At 44.6% G+C, this 14,653-nt stretch overlaps 2 long non-coding RNA genes across 2 annotated transcripts in view; one reads left to right on the forward strand and one right to left on the reverse strand.

The window, feature by feature from the left end:
* Window positions 1-1,798, forward strand: part of LOC138363851 (uncharacterized) — a 3,073-nt gene extending 1,275 nt beyond the window's left edge. Inside the window, exons 1-2 of the long non-coding RNA XR_011228165.1 lie at window positions 1-1,047; window positions 1,545-1,798. The exon at window positions 1-1,047 is cut by the window's left edge and continues 1,275 nt beyond it. This is a non-coding gene — a long non-coding RNA (uncharacterized lncRNA). The remainder of the gene's footprint in view (window positions 1,048-1,544) is intronic.
* A 2,201-nt stretch (window positions 1,799-3,999) lies between these two features.
* Window positions 4,000-11,951, reverse strand: LOC138363852 (uncharacterized). Its single transcript, XR_011228166.1, has 2 exons — window positions 5,487-11,951; window positions 4,000-4,988 (listed from the first exon to the last, which is right to left on the reverse strand). It is a non-coding gene; the product is annotated as an uncharacterized lncRNA (long non-coding RNA).
* Between the last annotated feature and the right edge of the window lie 2,702 nt (window positions 11,952-14,653).

Genomic DNA, 14,653 nt, shown 5'->3' on the forward strand with positions numbered 1-14,653 from the left:
GTCCTATTACACTCGTTTCCCTCATTATATATTCTATTCTGAATTTGTGCATTATATCTGTCCACCCATTCTTCATCGTATCGACAGTACATTAAGTTACATTTGGACGCTACCGAGAAGTTTAGCTGGCCTCGCGCACGGTGTCATGCAAAAAACTGGCCATTCGGCCTTCCTTTCGGCAAGCTCAAGCCAGTCAGTTAGCATGACGTCGGCCAGCTTGTGGTTGGCCAGCGCAGCCAGCATGCTGTTGGCCATAGGTCGCTAACGTTCTTTGGCCATCCGGCCTTCTGGGCTATTTTACTCTTCTTGTTCCTTTGCCTTTGTTGTTTCCTACTACGTAATAGTATTCTATTTAATTTTACCTCATCTATCATTAGGTTAGGGGCCCCTTACCTCCAACCGCTATTCCTTCCACTGCGCTCTGCCCGCTTGGCGCTCAATGCCGGTTTCTTCTGTTCCCTTTATTCGCAGCCACGACAAGCCGGGACCCCCCCCCCCCCTTCACACCCTACTGCGGCGAGGAAGAGAACGCGAGCCGGATATTCCTCTGATCACCATCAACGCACGCAGCGGTGCCGGGATGCAGCCGCCCAGGGCCTACGTTAATACTATTATCTTCTCTTTATTTGCTGGGCTATATGGCAGTATTAATATTACTCCGTACCGTTACTGTCATTCCAGTATTATTTTATTAAAATATAAATTGTTATTATGGTTTGGCGTTGCTTTCTTAATTTCTTCCATTCTGCGGCACTTGCCGTCATCTGTTATTTACGATATTACATTGTATTCTTCATTGTGCGATTATTTACGACATTGTATTCTTATTATTATCCTTATTACAGTTACTGAATGGCAGCTCCCTGCCGTCGATTTCACTTTGCTCCTGTTCTAAAGATGTTGCCGAAGTTCACGGCGTACTAGCTGCGGCTCACAGACGCTCATTGACAACACAAGACTACACTCAGCGGCCACTCAAGGCAGACTCCTTGGCTTCCATCCAGCCCAATCACCCGTCTGGAGGCAGAGATGGGATAGAGACCAAGGGTAATGTTCCCCGCTCACATTCTACATCCGATTAGGACACAAGCATGTTATAGATTTGGCTTTAAGAATTGGTTCTTATTCCATTTTATTGTTTATGTATATGTTGCTTAGTTGTTATACCCTTTCTTGGTATATGTATTGTTTATATTCAAGATTTATAGTGTTTCGTCTTACCCTGTTATAGTTGCTTTGTGCCTCCTTGCTGTTCTACCGGTTTTCTCCCACCTTTGCTCTTAGCAAAGGTACTTCCCCCTTCCGTTTGCTGGAAGATTCTTAGATTTGTTAGCCCCCCTTCATTGCTACAGTATACTTATTCGGATGCTCTTTATTCATCCAGGATTGTTAATTAAGGTTTCTCTTAATTCCTGCTGCCGGGCTCCCTCCCCCGTTTTTCGTCTCCGTATTGATTCAGCTAGGGTTTCCCTCTCGTCTGTGCTCTTGCCTGTCACGATAACACTGCACGCCGCTTCTGCCCCTTACTGCCTTATATCTTTCAGCCCGGGGGAGGTGAGCTACGCGACAAAAAATCGACGCACGCTCCGACTGGACCAGGTATCGCTTACATGGTCAGGAATCAACACTCTTCGGATCCTACAAGCACAGATCCTACAAGCGCTCCTGTCACCAGGCGAGATTTCTCCAGGATCCTACGCGCTGCCCTCTCGGCGCTAGGCTTGACTTCAGATGACTACGCCCCGCACCCAGCTGTCTCGGGACGGGCTCGCCACATCAGAAATAATGGCAAACGGCAGGCGGAAGAGTAGTGCCCACATCCTACGTCAGACGGGACGTTGTTGCTCTGCTACATTGAGTGCCTCACGCGGCCAGCTGGCACTCGCCCTTCGGGGGGGGGGTCCGGCCGCTGGCCTGCGGTGGGGGTGCAGCGCCGGTCCCCAAGTGTCCCGCTGTCCGCAGCTAATACTTTGCCCAGTCTTTGCACTTGCCGTCATCTGTTATTTACGATATTACATTGTATTCTTCATTGTGCATCAGATTCTTCATTGCACTTCATTGTACCTAGTAGCCAGAACTCACTTTTCAGCCTACAATGCAAGGCCCGATTTGCCTAATAAGCCAAGTTTTCATGAATTAATATATTTTCTCTAATTTTTTTCTTATGAAATGATAAAGCAGCCCATTTCATTATGTAAGAGGTCAATTTTTTTTATTTGAGTTAAAATTAACGAAGATATATGACCGAACCTAACCAACCCTACCTAACCTAACCTAACCTATCTTTATAGGTTAGGTTAGGTTAGGTAGCCGAAAAAGTTAGGTTAGGTTAGGTTAGGTAGGTTAGGTAGTCGAAAAGCAATTAATTCATGAAAACTTGGCTTATTAGGCAAATCGGGCCTTGCATAGTAGGCTCAGAAGTGAGTTCTGGCTACTAGGTACGACATATATATATATATATATATATATATATATATATATATATATATATATATATATATATATATATATATATATATATATATATATATATGTATGTATGAGAGTGTGTACATGTATATATAATATTAATAATTTTGTAACTAGCGTCACAAACTGATATTTGCTTAGCTAAACGAACTAGAGGGTTCAGTTGACGACATTTTTACACAGGTACCTGATGTCAGACATCTGCAGGAGCTGAAGGAGGCATTTGAGCAGAGTTCCGTGCTGCGTTTCACTTACGAGACGGAAAAGGATGGCAAGCTGCCTTTTCTAGATGTAACAGTCATGGAAAAGGGCGGAGGTTTCCACACTGCAGTCTACACTAAGGAAACAAACATAGGAATGTGCCTAAATGCCAACAGCGACTGCCCTGACAGGTACAAGAGGAGTGTTGTTAACGCATACGTCGACCGTGCTCTCAGCCACAGCTCAGAATGGAAGCAAGTCGACGAAGAACTCTGTAGGGTAAGGCAGGTCCTAGTCAATAACGGCTTCTCCAATGGTTTCATCGAAGACATCATAAGAAGGAAAGTGAAAAGCCATGCAACCTCTGAAGAGACAACTAACACAACACCTATACCCCCTATTAGACTATTTTACAGGAACTTCTTTTCCACAGCTCATAAAACGGAGGAAAGGGTCCTGAAAGATATTGTTAATAGAAACGTTATCCCTTCAGACAAAAATCAGAGGATACAACTGACGATTTACTATAAAACCAGAAAAACGGCCAGCCTACTCATGAGAAACTCTCCAGACACAAAACAGAACGCTTTAAAAGAGACTAACGTCGTCTATGCCTTCAAATGCCCACTTGGGGACTGTAAGCTCCAAAAAACCCAGTATATAGGCAAGACAACAACATCTCTTTCTAGGCGTTTAACGATGCATAAGCAACAGGGCTCCATTAAGGAACATATAATCTCTTCCCATAACCAAACCATCGCCAGAGAAATCCTAGTAAACAACACAGAAATCATCGATAGATACAGCGATAGCAGGCGGCTTGACGTTTGCGAGGCACTACACATCAAGAAGTCAACACCAGCAATCAACAGCCAATTATTGCACAACTATATTCTACCCACCTCAAGACTCCGCTCCAATATAGAAGCATCAAGAAATATGGACCAATAGGCTTTCTACAAACACTTCTATTCAATACCCATTGTTTCTGTTCTGTCTTGTGTTGATACTTTTAATACCCTATTAATATCCCCTCTTGTTCTGTCTTGTGTTAATGCCACATCACCCCTCCCACCTCACTCAAATGTAGATATAAAATCAGAGATACGTAAGTTCTAATCAGTTGTGTATTTGTGAAGTCTTTGAAAATGTAATAAGTTTTACGAAACGCGCCCGTGTCGCGTCAGACTAGAAATAAAAATGAATTTTGGAGAAGTGATTTTTGATTTACCTCCAACAGTGAAGCGTAATGTACGAAAGATTGAGAAAATTCGTGTTAGAATTATTAATCTTACTTTTCTGACCAGGGGGAGAAAGATACTGGCAGTATGGGGCGTTACAGTTTATTGAAGATTAAATTCTGCAGAACATGTAAATATATAAAGTTCACATAAAGTAAGTAATTATATAAAGTTTATATTAAACACGGTTTATATTATAGACTTAACAAAGTTGATATATAAAACTTAATATTGAACATGTAAATATACAAAGTTTCAAATATAATTTAAGGAATATATAACGTTTATATTAAAATATATAAAGTAAATATATAAAGTAAATATATAAAGTAAGAATTAACAGTAACAATTCCAAGGACTAGATTTAACTTAAAAGGTACACCCGTAGTAAGTATGAGACCTTAGCCTATAGTGACATGGAAACTAATTCTGCAGAAACCTAAAGGTTAACTGGTACTAGAATTAAGGCCGAGTGCAAATGTGTAGTAATTATATAACACTAGGATATAACAGGCAGGACACAAAGAATAACTAATAAGTGAGAGACCACATAACACGTAATGTACCCGGCCAAGAGGCCGTAAAAGACCTAATGGATAAGGAGAAGGGGGTGTGACTACAAGTAGGGCTTACTAGCACCTAGACTGGGCAAAGTATTAGCTGCGGACAGCGGGACACTTGGGGACCGGCGCTGCACCCCCACCGCAGGCCAGCGGCCGGACCCCCCCCCGAAGGGCGAGTGCCAGCTGGCCGCGTGAGGCACTCAATGTAGCAGAGCAACAACGTCCCGTCTGACGTAGGATGTGAGCACTACTCTTCCGCCTGCCGTTTGCCATTATTTCTGATGTGGCGAGCCCGTCCCGAGACAGCTGGGTGCGGAGCGTAGTCATCTGAAGTCAAGCCTAGCGCCGAGAGGGCAGCGCGTAGGATCCTGTAGAAATCTCGCCTGGTGACAGGAGCGCTTGTAGGATCTGTGCTTGTAGGATCCGAAGAGTGTTGATTCCTGACCATGTAAGCGATACCTGGTCCAGTCGGAGCGTGCGTCGATTTTTTGTCGCGTAGCTCACCTCCCCCGGGCTGAAAGATATAAGGCAGTAAGGGTGGGCAGAAGCGGCGTGCAGTGTTATCGTGACAGGCAAGAGCACAGACGAGAGGGAAACCCTAGCTGAATCAATACGGAGACGAAAAACGGGGGAGGGAGCCCGGCAGCAGGAATTAAGAGAAACCTTAATTAACAATCCTGGATGAATAAAGAGCATCCGAATAATTATACTGTAGCAATGAAGGGGGCTAACAAATCTAAGAATCTTCCAGCAAACGGAAGGGGGAAGTACCTTTGCTAAGAGCAAAGGTGGGAGAAACCGGTAGAACAGCAAGGAGGCACAAAGCAACTATAACAGGGTAAGACGAAACACTATAAATCTTGAATATAAACAATACATATACCAAGAAAGGGTATAACAACTAAGCAACATATACATAAACAATAAAATGGAATAAGAACCAATTCTTAAAGCCAAATCTATAACATGCTTGTGTCCTAATCGGATGTAGAATGTGAGCGGGGAACATTACCCTTGGTCTCTATCCCATCTCTGCCTCCAGACGGGTGATTGGGCTGGATAGAAGCCAAGGAGTCTGCCTTGAGTGGCCGCTGAGTGTAGTCTTGTGTTGTCAATGAGCGTCTGCGAGCCGCAGCTAGTACGCCGTGAACTTCGGCAACATCTTTAGAACAGGAGCAAAGTGAAATCGACGGCAGGGAGCTGCCATTCAGTAACTGTAATAAGGATAATAATAAGAATACAATGTCGTAAATAATCGTACAATGAAGAATACAATGTAATATCGTAAATAACAGATGACGGCAAGTGCCGCAGAATGGAAGAAATTAAGAAAGCAACGCCAAACCATAATAACAATTTATATTTTAATAAAATAATACTGGAATGACAGTAACGGTACGGAGTAATATTAATACTGCCATATAGCCCAGCAAATAAAGAGAAGATAATAGTATTAATGTAGGCCCTGGGTGGCTGCATCCCGGCACCGCTGCGTGCGTTGATGGTGATCAGAGGAATATCCGGCTCGCGTTCTCTTCCTCGCCGCAGTAGGGTGTGAAGGGGGGGGGGTTCCGGCTTGTCGTGGCTGCGAATAAAGGGAACAGAAGAAACCGGCATTGAGCACCAAGCGGGCAGAGCGCAGTGGAAGGAATAGCGGTTGGAGGTAAGGGGCCCCTAACCTAATGATAGACGAGGTAAAATTAAATAGAATACTATTACGTAGTAGGAAACAACAATGGCGAAGGAACAAGAAGAGTAAAATAGCCCAGAAGGCCGGATGGCCAAAGAACGTTAGCGACCTATGGCCAACAGCATGCTGGCTGCGCTGGCCAACCACAAGCTGGCCGACGTCATGCTAACTGACTGGCTTGAGCTTGCCGAAAGGAAGGCCGAATGGCCAGTTTTTTGCATGACACCGTGCGCGAGGCCATGCTAAACTTCTCGGTAGCATCCAAATGTAACTTAATGTACTGTCGATACGATGAAGAATGGGTGGTCAGATATAATGCACAAAATTCAGAATAGAATATATAATGAGGGAAACGAGTGTAATAGGACGCAATAACCGGAGGAGAAAAAAAAATTGTGGGGGGGGGGGGCCACCCGAATGCACTGCAACTAGCGTACCTTAGCTGAAAATAACTAAAAGGCACAGAGGCAAAGCAATAGATTAATACAAATCCTAATTGATAGTCCCTTAATAACAAATTGAACGTGAAACTTAAACAAAGAGTAAATTGCGGGAGAAAAATTTTTCCGTAATAAATACAAATCAAATTGCGAGTCCAACAATAACAAAATTAACAGACACGCAGACGTAGGAGGAACCGATAAGCCGCGGCTCGCGCACCGCTAGCCATACCTAAACATACCTAGACAGGAAGGGGAGAAGCATAAAGGTAGCCCAGCAAAAGACTAGTAATTAGTAATTAGTAACTCTGCAAATAGCACAACCTGGCTGACTTAATAATTTACTTAGTAACTCTGCAAATAGCACATCCTGGCTGACTTCTTAATAATTTACTTAGTAACTCTGCAAATAGCACATCCTGGCTGACTTTACTTAATAATTTACTTAGTAACTCTGCAAATAGCACATCCTGGCTGACTTAATAATTTACTTAGGAACTCTGCGAATAGCACATCCTGGCTGACTTTACTTAATAATTTACTTAGTAACTCTGCAAATAGCACATCCTGGCTGACTTTACTTAATAATTTAATTAGTAACTCTGCAAATAGCACATCCTGGCTGACTTTACGTAATGACGTAAGGCAAGGAGAATGAACAAACATACTGAACACAGCAACGCAAAATTAAACATGCGACATGAGCAAAGCATCAACTGTCGGAGTAAATTAAGGTAGGCTGTTTGGGAAAAGGAATCCGTGGTAATCTGAAAGCAGGAGGCATGTTAGTGCTGAAATGTAGAACGTAATTAAGAGGAAGGGCAAGGCATGTCGCGAGATGTCTGCCAGTACAAAATAAGAAACCTTCCATATAAGCGTATAAAATCTTAATTTACATTGTCTTAGGAAGGCAAAGAACGGGATATCATTAAATATACGACGTTCCCGACGACGCTTCGACGCCGCCATCTGCTGGAGTGTACCGTGCCCCAGGCAACGTGGGGGCCACCCCCCTGTCCAGGTCACCTGAATAGGGCAAGTCATGGCACGTGAAGTCTGCAGGTACAAAATAAGGGTATACAATCGGCGTGCATATATAACCATTTTTACATTAAGAGAACGGAGGGAAAGCATAACAAATATAACCTGATAAGTAACGTGAATAAACTGCAAGAGCCAAGCGTAAATACTGTAACCACTGAGGAAACTAAACTGCAAAGCTAAGCATAAACTACTGTAACTACCGATGAAACTAGGCAAAAATGCAGGGCCAGGAGACGTGAAGCTAAAATAAGGGCCCGCGAATACTGCAAATAGCACATCCTGTCTGACTTTACTTAATAAATTACTTGGTAACTCTGCAAATAGCACATCCTGGCTGTCTTTACTTGATGACGTAAGGCAGGGTAAAAGTGGGCAAGCATACTGGACACAGCAACGCAAAAATAAACATGCGACATGAGCAACGCATCAACTGTCGGAGTAAATTAAGGAGGCTGATTGGGAAAGAAAGTCCGAGGTAACCTGAAACAGGAGGCATGTTAGCGCCGAGATGTAGAACATAATTATGAATAGGGCAAGGCATGGCACGTGGTATCTGCAAGTACAAAATAAGGGTATACAATCGGCGTGGATATATAGCCATATTACATTAAGGGAACGGAGGAGATGCATAACATAAATATAACCAAATAAGCGACGTGAATAACTGCAAGAGCCAAACGAAAGTACTGTAACTACTGAGGAAACTAGGCAAACTGTGCTATTATAACATAATTACAATTAATACAATTATAACATAAATAATTATAAATTGCAAAACAAAGTATGCTCAAAATAAAGCTGGACTATAATTCGTTAGAGAAACGGGATTAACACTTGTAAGTTTCCACAGTCGGTGGCTGTGGAAACGTTCCGGGCTACACCGGCAGATGAAACGTCTGGATAAACCAGCGGCCTGGGGGGGGGGCCCACTGTGACTTCCGGGCTACCAGGCAGACAACACGTCTGGATAAACCAGCGGCCTGAAAGACCACATATTTATATGGCCAATGTAAATAAGATACCTGAATAACATCGCCAGCTTAACTCACCACAGGAAGAACGTCGGCTGGACATGAACCCCCGAGCGCAGACAGCGAAGACGGCAGCGGCTATGACAACCTTCGTGGCTACATTGGGCAGACAAAACGTCTGGAGAAACCAGCGGCCTGGGGGGCCGCAGTAGATTCCGGGCTACACCGGCAGACAACACGTCTGGATAAACCCGCGGCCAGAAAGGCCGTGTATTTATATGACCAATATAAATATAATACCTGTAGAACATCGTCGGCTTAACTCATCGCAGGAAGGACGTCGGCTTAACTCATCGCAGGAAGGACGTCGGCTTAACTCATCGCAGGAAGGACGTCGGCTTAACTCATCGCAGGAAGGACGTCGTCTTAACTCATCGCAGGAAGGACGTCGTCTTAACTCATCGCAGGAAGGACGTCGGCTTAACTCATCGCAGGAAGGACGTCGGCTTAACTCATCGCAGGAAGGACGTCGGCTTAACTCATCGCAGGAAGGACGTCGGCTTAACTCATCGCAGGAAGGACGTCGGCTTAACTCATCGCAGGAAGGACGTCGGCTTAACTCATCGCAGGAAGGACGTCGGCTTAACTCATCGCAGGAAGGACGTCGGCTTAACTCATCGCAGGAAGGACGTCGGCTTAACTCATCGCAGGAAGGACGTCGGCTTAACTCATCGCAGGAAGGACGTCGGCTTAACTCATCGCAGGAAGGACGTCGGCTTAACTCATCGCAGGAAGGACGTCGGCTTAACCCATCGCAGGAAGGACGTCGGCTTAACTCATCGCAGGAAGGACGTCGGCTTAACTCATCGCAGGAAGGACGTCGGCTTAACTCATCGCAGGAAGGACGTCGGCTTAACTCATCGCAGGAAGGACGTCGGCTTAACTCATCGCAGGAAGGACGTCGGCTTAACTCATCGCAGGAAGGACGTCGGCTTAACTCATCGCAGGAAGGACGTCGGCTGGGGAGCAGCCCCTGAACGCAGTCAGCTAAGACGGCAGCGGCTGTCAACCTTCCTGGCTACGTTGGGCAGACTAAACGTCTGAATAAACCAGCGGCCTGGGAAGCAGCAGTATCTTCCGGGCTACACTGAGCAGACAAAACGTCTGATAACCAGCGGCCTGGGAGGCCGCAGTATATTCCGGGCTACACCGAGCAGACAATACGTCTGATAACCAGCGTCCTGGGAGGCCACACATGTCTGGATAAGCCAGCAGCCGGGAGGCTGCAGATTCTTCTGGGCTACACCGGGCAGACAAAACGACTGTAAAAACGTTTACTGGTACTGGTAAACGAAACTGGTACTGTCTAGCGTCAGTACTTAATAACTTTGACAAAGTCAAGGAAACAAGTATAAAGGTAAAACAGTAAGTAAAATGACGTGCACTTAGGCAATGCATAATTAGTAATAAATTGCTGATGGAACTAATCAATACGAGTCCGAGATAAACTTAAAGGGAGAGGCATGAGGCCCGAAGACAGCATCTAGGACATCCTAGCTGACTTTACTTAAAGGTGAAGCATAAGTTAAACAATTGTAAACCAGTAAAGTAAAAAACATGCAGCAAGGGCAATGTAAAATGCAGGACATTTGCTGAGGAAACTAAACATAAATGCAGGGCCAGAAGAAACTTAAAGCAAGAGGCAAGGGCCTGATCCCGACAACTATCACATCCTAGCTGACTTTACATAATAACTTAAAGGCAAAGCAGAGGTTAAACAAACGAATGTAAAACCAGCAAAGAAACTAGCAGCTTGACACTGCATAAAATTCAGTAATAAATTAAGGAAACTTATGGAAAACAAGTCCATAAAGACTTAAAGCTAGAGGCCGGAGGCCTGTGACACAGCAGCTAGCATAACCTAGCTGACTTTACATAATAACTTAAAGGCAATAGCAAAAGTTAAACAAACAAATGTAAAACCAGCTAAAGAAAACATGCAGCTTGACACTGCATAAAATTCATTAATAAAGGAAAGTTATGGAAAAACAAGTCCATGAAACAAAGCTAGGAGCCAGAGGCCTGAGACACTACAGCTAGCCTAACCTAGCCGCCTTTACCTAATAACTTATAGGCAAGCAAAGTTACCCAAACCTAAGTGTAAAACCTGCAAAAGAAACATGCAGCTTGACACTGCATTAAATTCAATAATAAATTAAGGAAACTTATGGAAAACACAAGTCCAAGAAAATTTAAAGCTAGAGGCCGGAGGCCTGAGACACAGCAGCTAGCATAACCTAGCTGACTTTACCTAATAACTTATAGGCAATGACCAAAAGTTAAAACAACCTAAATGTAAAACCAGCTAAAGAAACACGCAGCTTGACACTGCATAAAATTCAATAATAAAATGAGGAAACTTATGGAAACAAATCCAGAAAACGAAGCTAGGGGCCAGAGGCCTGAGACACTGCAGCTAGCCTAACCTAGCTAACTTTACCTACTAACTTAAAGGCAATGACCAGAAGTTAAAACAAACCTAAATTTAAATCCAGCTAAAGAAACATGCAGCTTAACACTGCATAGATTTCAGTAGTAAATTAAGGAAACTTGTGGGAAAACAAGTCCACGAAAACAAAGCTAGGGGCCAGAGGCCTGTGACACAGCAGCTTGCCTAACCTAGCTAACTTTACCTACTAACTTAAAGGCAATAAGCTAAAGTTAAATAAAACTAAATGTACAACCTGCAAAAGAAACAGGGAGCTTGACACTGCAATAAATTCGTTAATAAGTTAAGGAAACTTATGGAAAAACTAGTCCATTAAACTTAAAGCTGGTGGCCAGAGGCCTGTGACTCGGCAGCTAGCCTAACCTAGCTGACTTTACCTAATAACTTATAGGCAATAAGCAAAAGTTAAAACAGACCTGAATGAAAAGCCTGCAAAAGAAACATGCAGCTTGCCACCATTAAATTCATTAATAAATTAAGGAACTTATGAAAATACAAATCCATGAAAATTAAAGCTAGGGGCGAAAGCAAAGGTAAAATTACAGTAAATATTGTAGCGTGAGGAAACACACCCTGACTAACAGTCAGACTGTAAGGAAGGACATATAAAGAACGTAAATAATAAATAACGGCATAACAGAAGTCGCCCAACAGCATACCTCACGTCGACTGGGTGGGGAGCTTAAGGACAGGGCTGAGCAGATGGGGAAGGAGAGGGTAGGGGTGGACAGGCCTCCTCCCGAGTGTGGTTCAAATAACAGCCACCTACTGGAGAAAACCCAGTGCCCCATAACACCGAGGGTCACCTTCCCCTCTAGGACCACTGCACCTGCATTTGGTCACCAACGCTGAACCAACAGGCGTGCTTCAGGGCGCGCGCGCCAACAAAGAGACAAACACTGGTCTGACGCGCCAACACAAACACTGGTCCCGCGCGCCAACAAAACACAAAAACTACCTTAAATGTTGAGAAGGGCAGGACGCCCCTAACGGGTCGCTCCGAGTCGTTGTCGCGAGGAACTGTTGTAGGGTCCATGCTGTGAGAACAGTTGAGCGGGCTAAACTTATGTGTTTACGACTCGCTGAGCAGCAGTGAGTTTTTGCGAGGGCAGCGGCGAGGGCAGGCGGAGTGAGGCGGAGCCCCGTTGTGCGCCCGTATTTATACGGCCCCAAACTGCCCGCGCAACGCGCTGCGCAATTGTTTCTTTCTCCCCCGCCAGAAACATCCCCGCTTGTGATGCAAGCAGTGACCATTTTTTGGTCATATTTAGTAACATATATATATATATATATATATATATATATATATATATATATATATATATATATATATATATATATATATAAACTGAAAACTCACACCCCAGAAGTGACTCACCCCGCCAGCACTCGGTTGGTAATCTTAGGCATGGTATTTTATCAAATCACCTCATTCTTTGGGGCACACGTGAGGAACACAAATGCAAACAAGCCTGAATGGTCCCCTGGACTATATGCAACTGAAAACTCACACCCTAGAAGTGACTGGAACCCATACTGCCAGGAGCACTCTGCTGGCATACAGGATCCCTTAACCGCTCGATCAACACGACCGGACAAAAGAGGATGGTAGCCGAGGCTATTTTCCATCCCCTCGCCGGCTCTCTGTTGGTAATCTTAGGCATGGTATTTTATCAAATCACCTCATTCTTTGGGGCACACGTGAGGAATGCAAATGCAAAAAGCCTGAATGGTCCCCAGGACTATATGCAACTGAAAACTCACACCCCAGATGTGACTCGAACCCATACTGCCAGGAGCACTCTGCTGGCGTACAGGATCCCTTAACCGCTCGGCCAACACGATATTGGACAAAAGAGGATGGTAGCCGAGGCTATTTTCCATACCCCCGCCGGCACTCGGTTGGTATTCTTGGGCACGATATTTTATCAAATCACCTCATTCTTTGGGGCACACATGAGGAACACAAATGCGAACAAGCCTGAATGGTCCCCAGGACTATATGCAACTGAAAACTCACACCCCAGAAATGACTCGAACCCATACTGCCAGGAGCACTCTGCTGGCGTACAGGATCCCTTAACCGCTCGACCAACACTATCGGACAAAAGAAAATGGTAGCCGAGGCTATTTTCCCTCCCCCTGCTGGCACTCGGTTGGTATTCTTGGGCAAGGTATTTTATCAAATCACCTCATTCTTTGGGGCACACGTGAGGAACACAAATACGAACATGCCTGAATGGTCCCCAGGACTATATGCAAGTGAAAACTCACACCCCAAAAGTGACACGAACCCATACTGCCAGGAGCACTCTGCTGGCGTACAGGATCCCTCAACCGCTCGACTAACACAACCGGACAAAAGAGGATGGAAGCCGAGGCTATTTTCCATCCCCCCGCAACTATATGCAACTTAGTGCCAGCGGGGGATGGAAAATAGCCTCGGCTACCATCAACTTTTGTCCGGTCGTGTTAGTCGAGCGGTTAAGGGATCCTGTACGCCAGCAGAGTGCTCCTGGCAGTATGGGTTCGAGTCACTTCTGGGGTGTGAGTTTTCAGTTGCATATAGTCCTGGGGACCATTCAGGCTTGTTCACACACACATATATATATATATATATATATATATATATATATATATATATATATATATATATATATATATATATATATATATATATATATTTGTGTGTGTGTGTGTGTGTGTGTGTGTGTGTGTGTACTCACCTAATTGTACTCACCTAATTGTGCTTGCGGGGGTTGAGCTCTGGCTCTTTGGTCCCGCCTCTCAACCGTCAATCAACTGGTGTACAGATTCCTGAGCCTATTGGGCTCTATCATATCTACATTTGAAACTGTGAATGGAGTCAGCCTCCACCACATCACTCCCTAATGCATTCCATTTGCTAACTACTCTGACACTGAAAAAGTTCTTTCTAACGTCTCTGTGGCTCATTTGGGTACTCAGCTTCCACCTGTGTCCCCTTGTTCGCGTCCCACCAGTGTTGAAAAGTTCGTCCTTGTTTACCCGGTCGATTCCCCTGAGGATTTTGTAGGTTGTGATCATGTCCCCCCTTACTCTTCTGTCTTCCAGTGTCGTGAGGTGCATTTCCCGCAGCCTTTCCTCATAACTCATGCCTCTTAGTTCTGGGACTAGTCTAGTAGCATACCTTTGGACTTTTTCCAGCTTCGTCTTGTGCTTGACAAGGTACGGGCTCCATGCTGGGGCCGCATACTCCAGGATTGGTCTTACATATGTGGTGTACAAGATTCTGAATGATTCCTTACACAGGTTCCTGAACGCCGTTCTGATGTTAGCCAGCCTCGCATATGCCGCAGACGTTATTCTCTTTATGTGGGCTTCAGGAGACAGGTTTGGTGTGATATCAACTCCTAGATCTTTCTCTCTGTCTGTTTCATTAAGTACTTCATCTCCTATTCTGTATCCTGTGCCTGGCCTCCTGTTTCCACTGCCTAGTTTCATTACTTTGCATTTACTCGGGTTGAACTTCAACAGCCATTTGTT

The sequence above is a fragment of the Procambarus clarkii genome, chromosome 12 (genome assembly GCF_040958095.1).
Source record: "Procambarus clarkii isolate CNS0578487 chromosome 12, FALCON_Pclarkii_2.0, whole genome shotgun sequence".
NCBI lineage: Eukaryota > Metazoa > Arthropoda > Malacostraca > Decapoda > Cambaridae > Procambarus > Procambarus clarkii.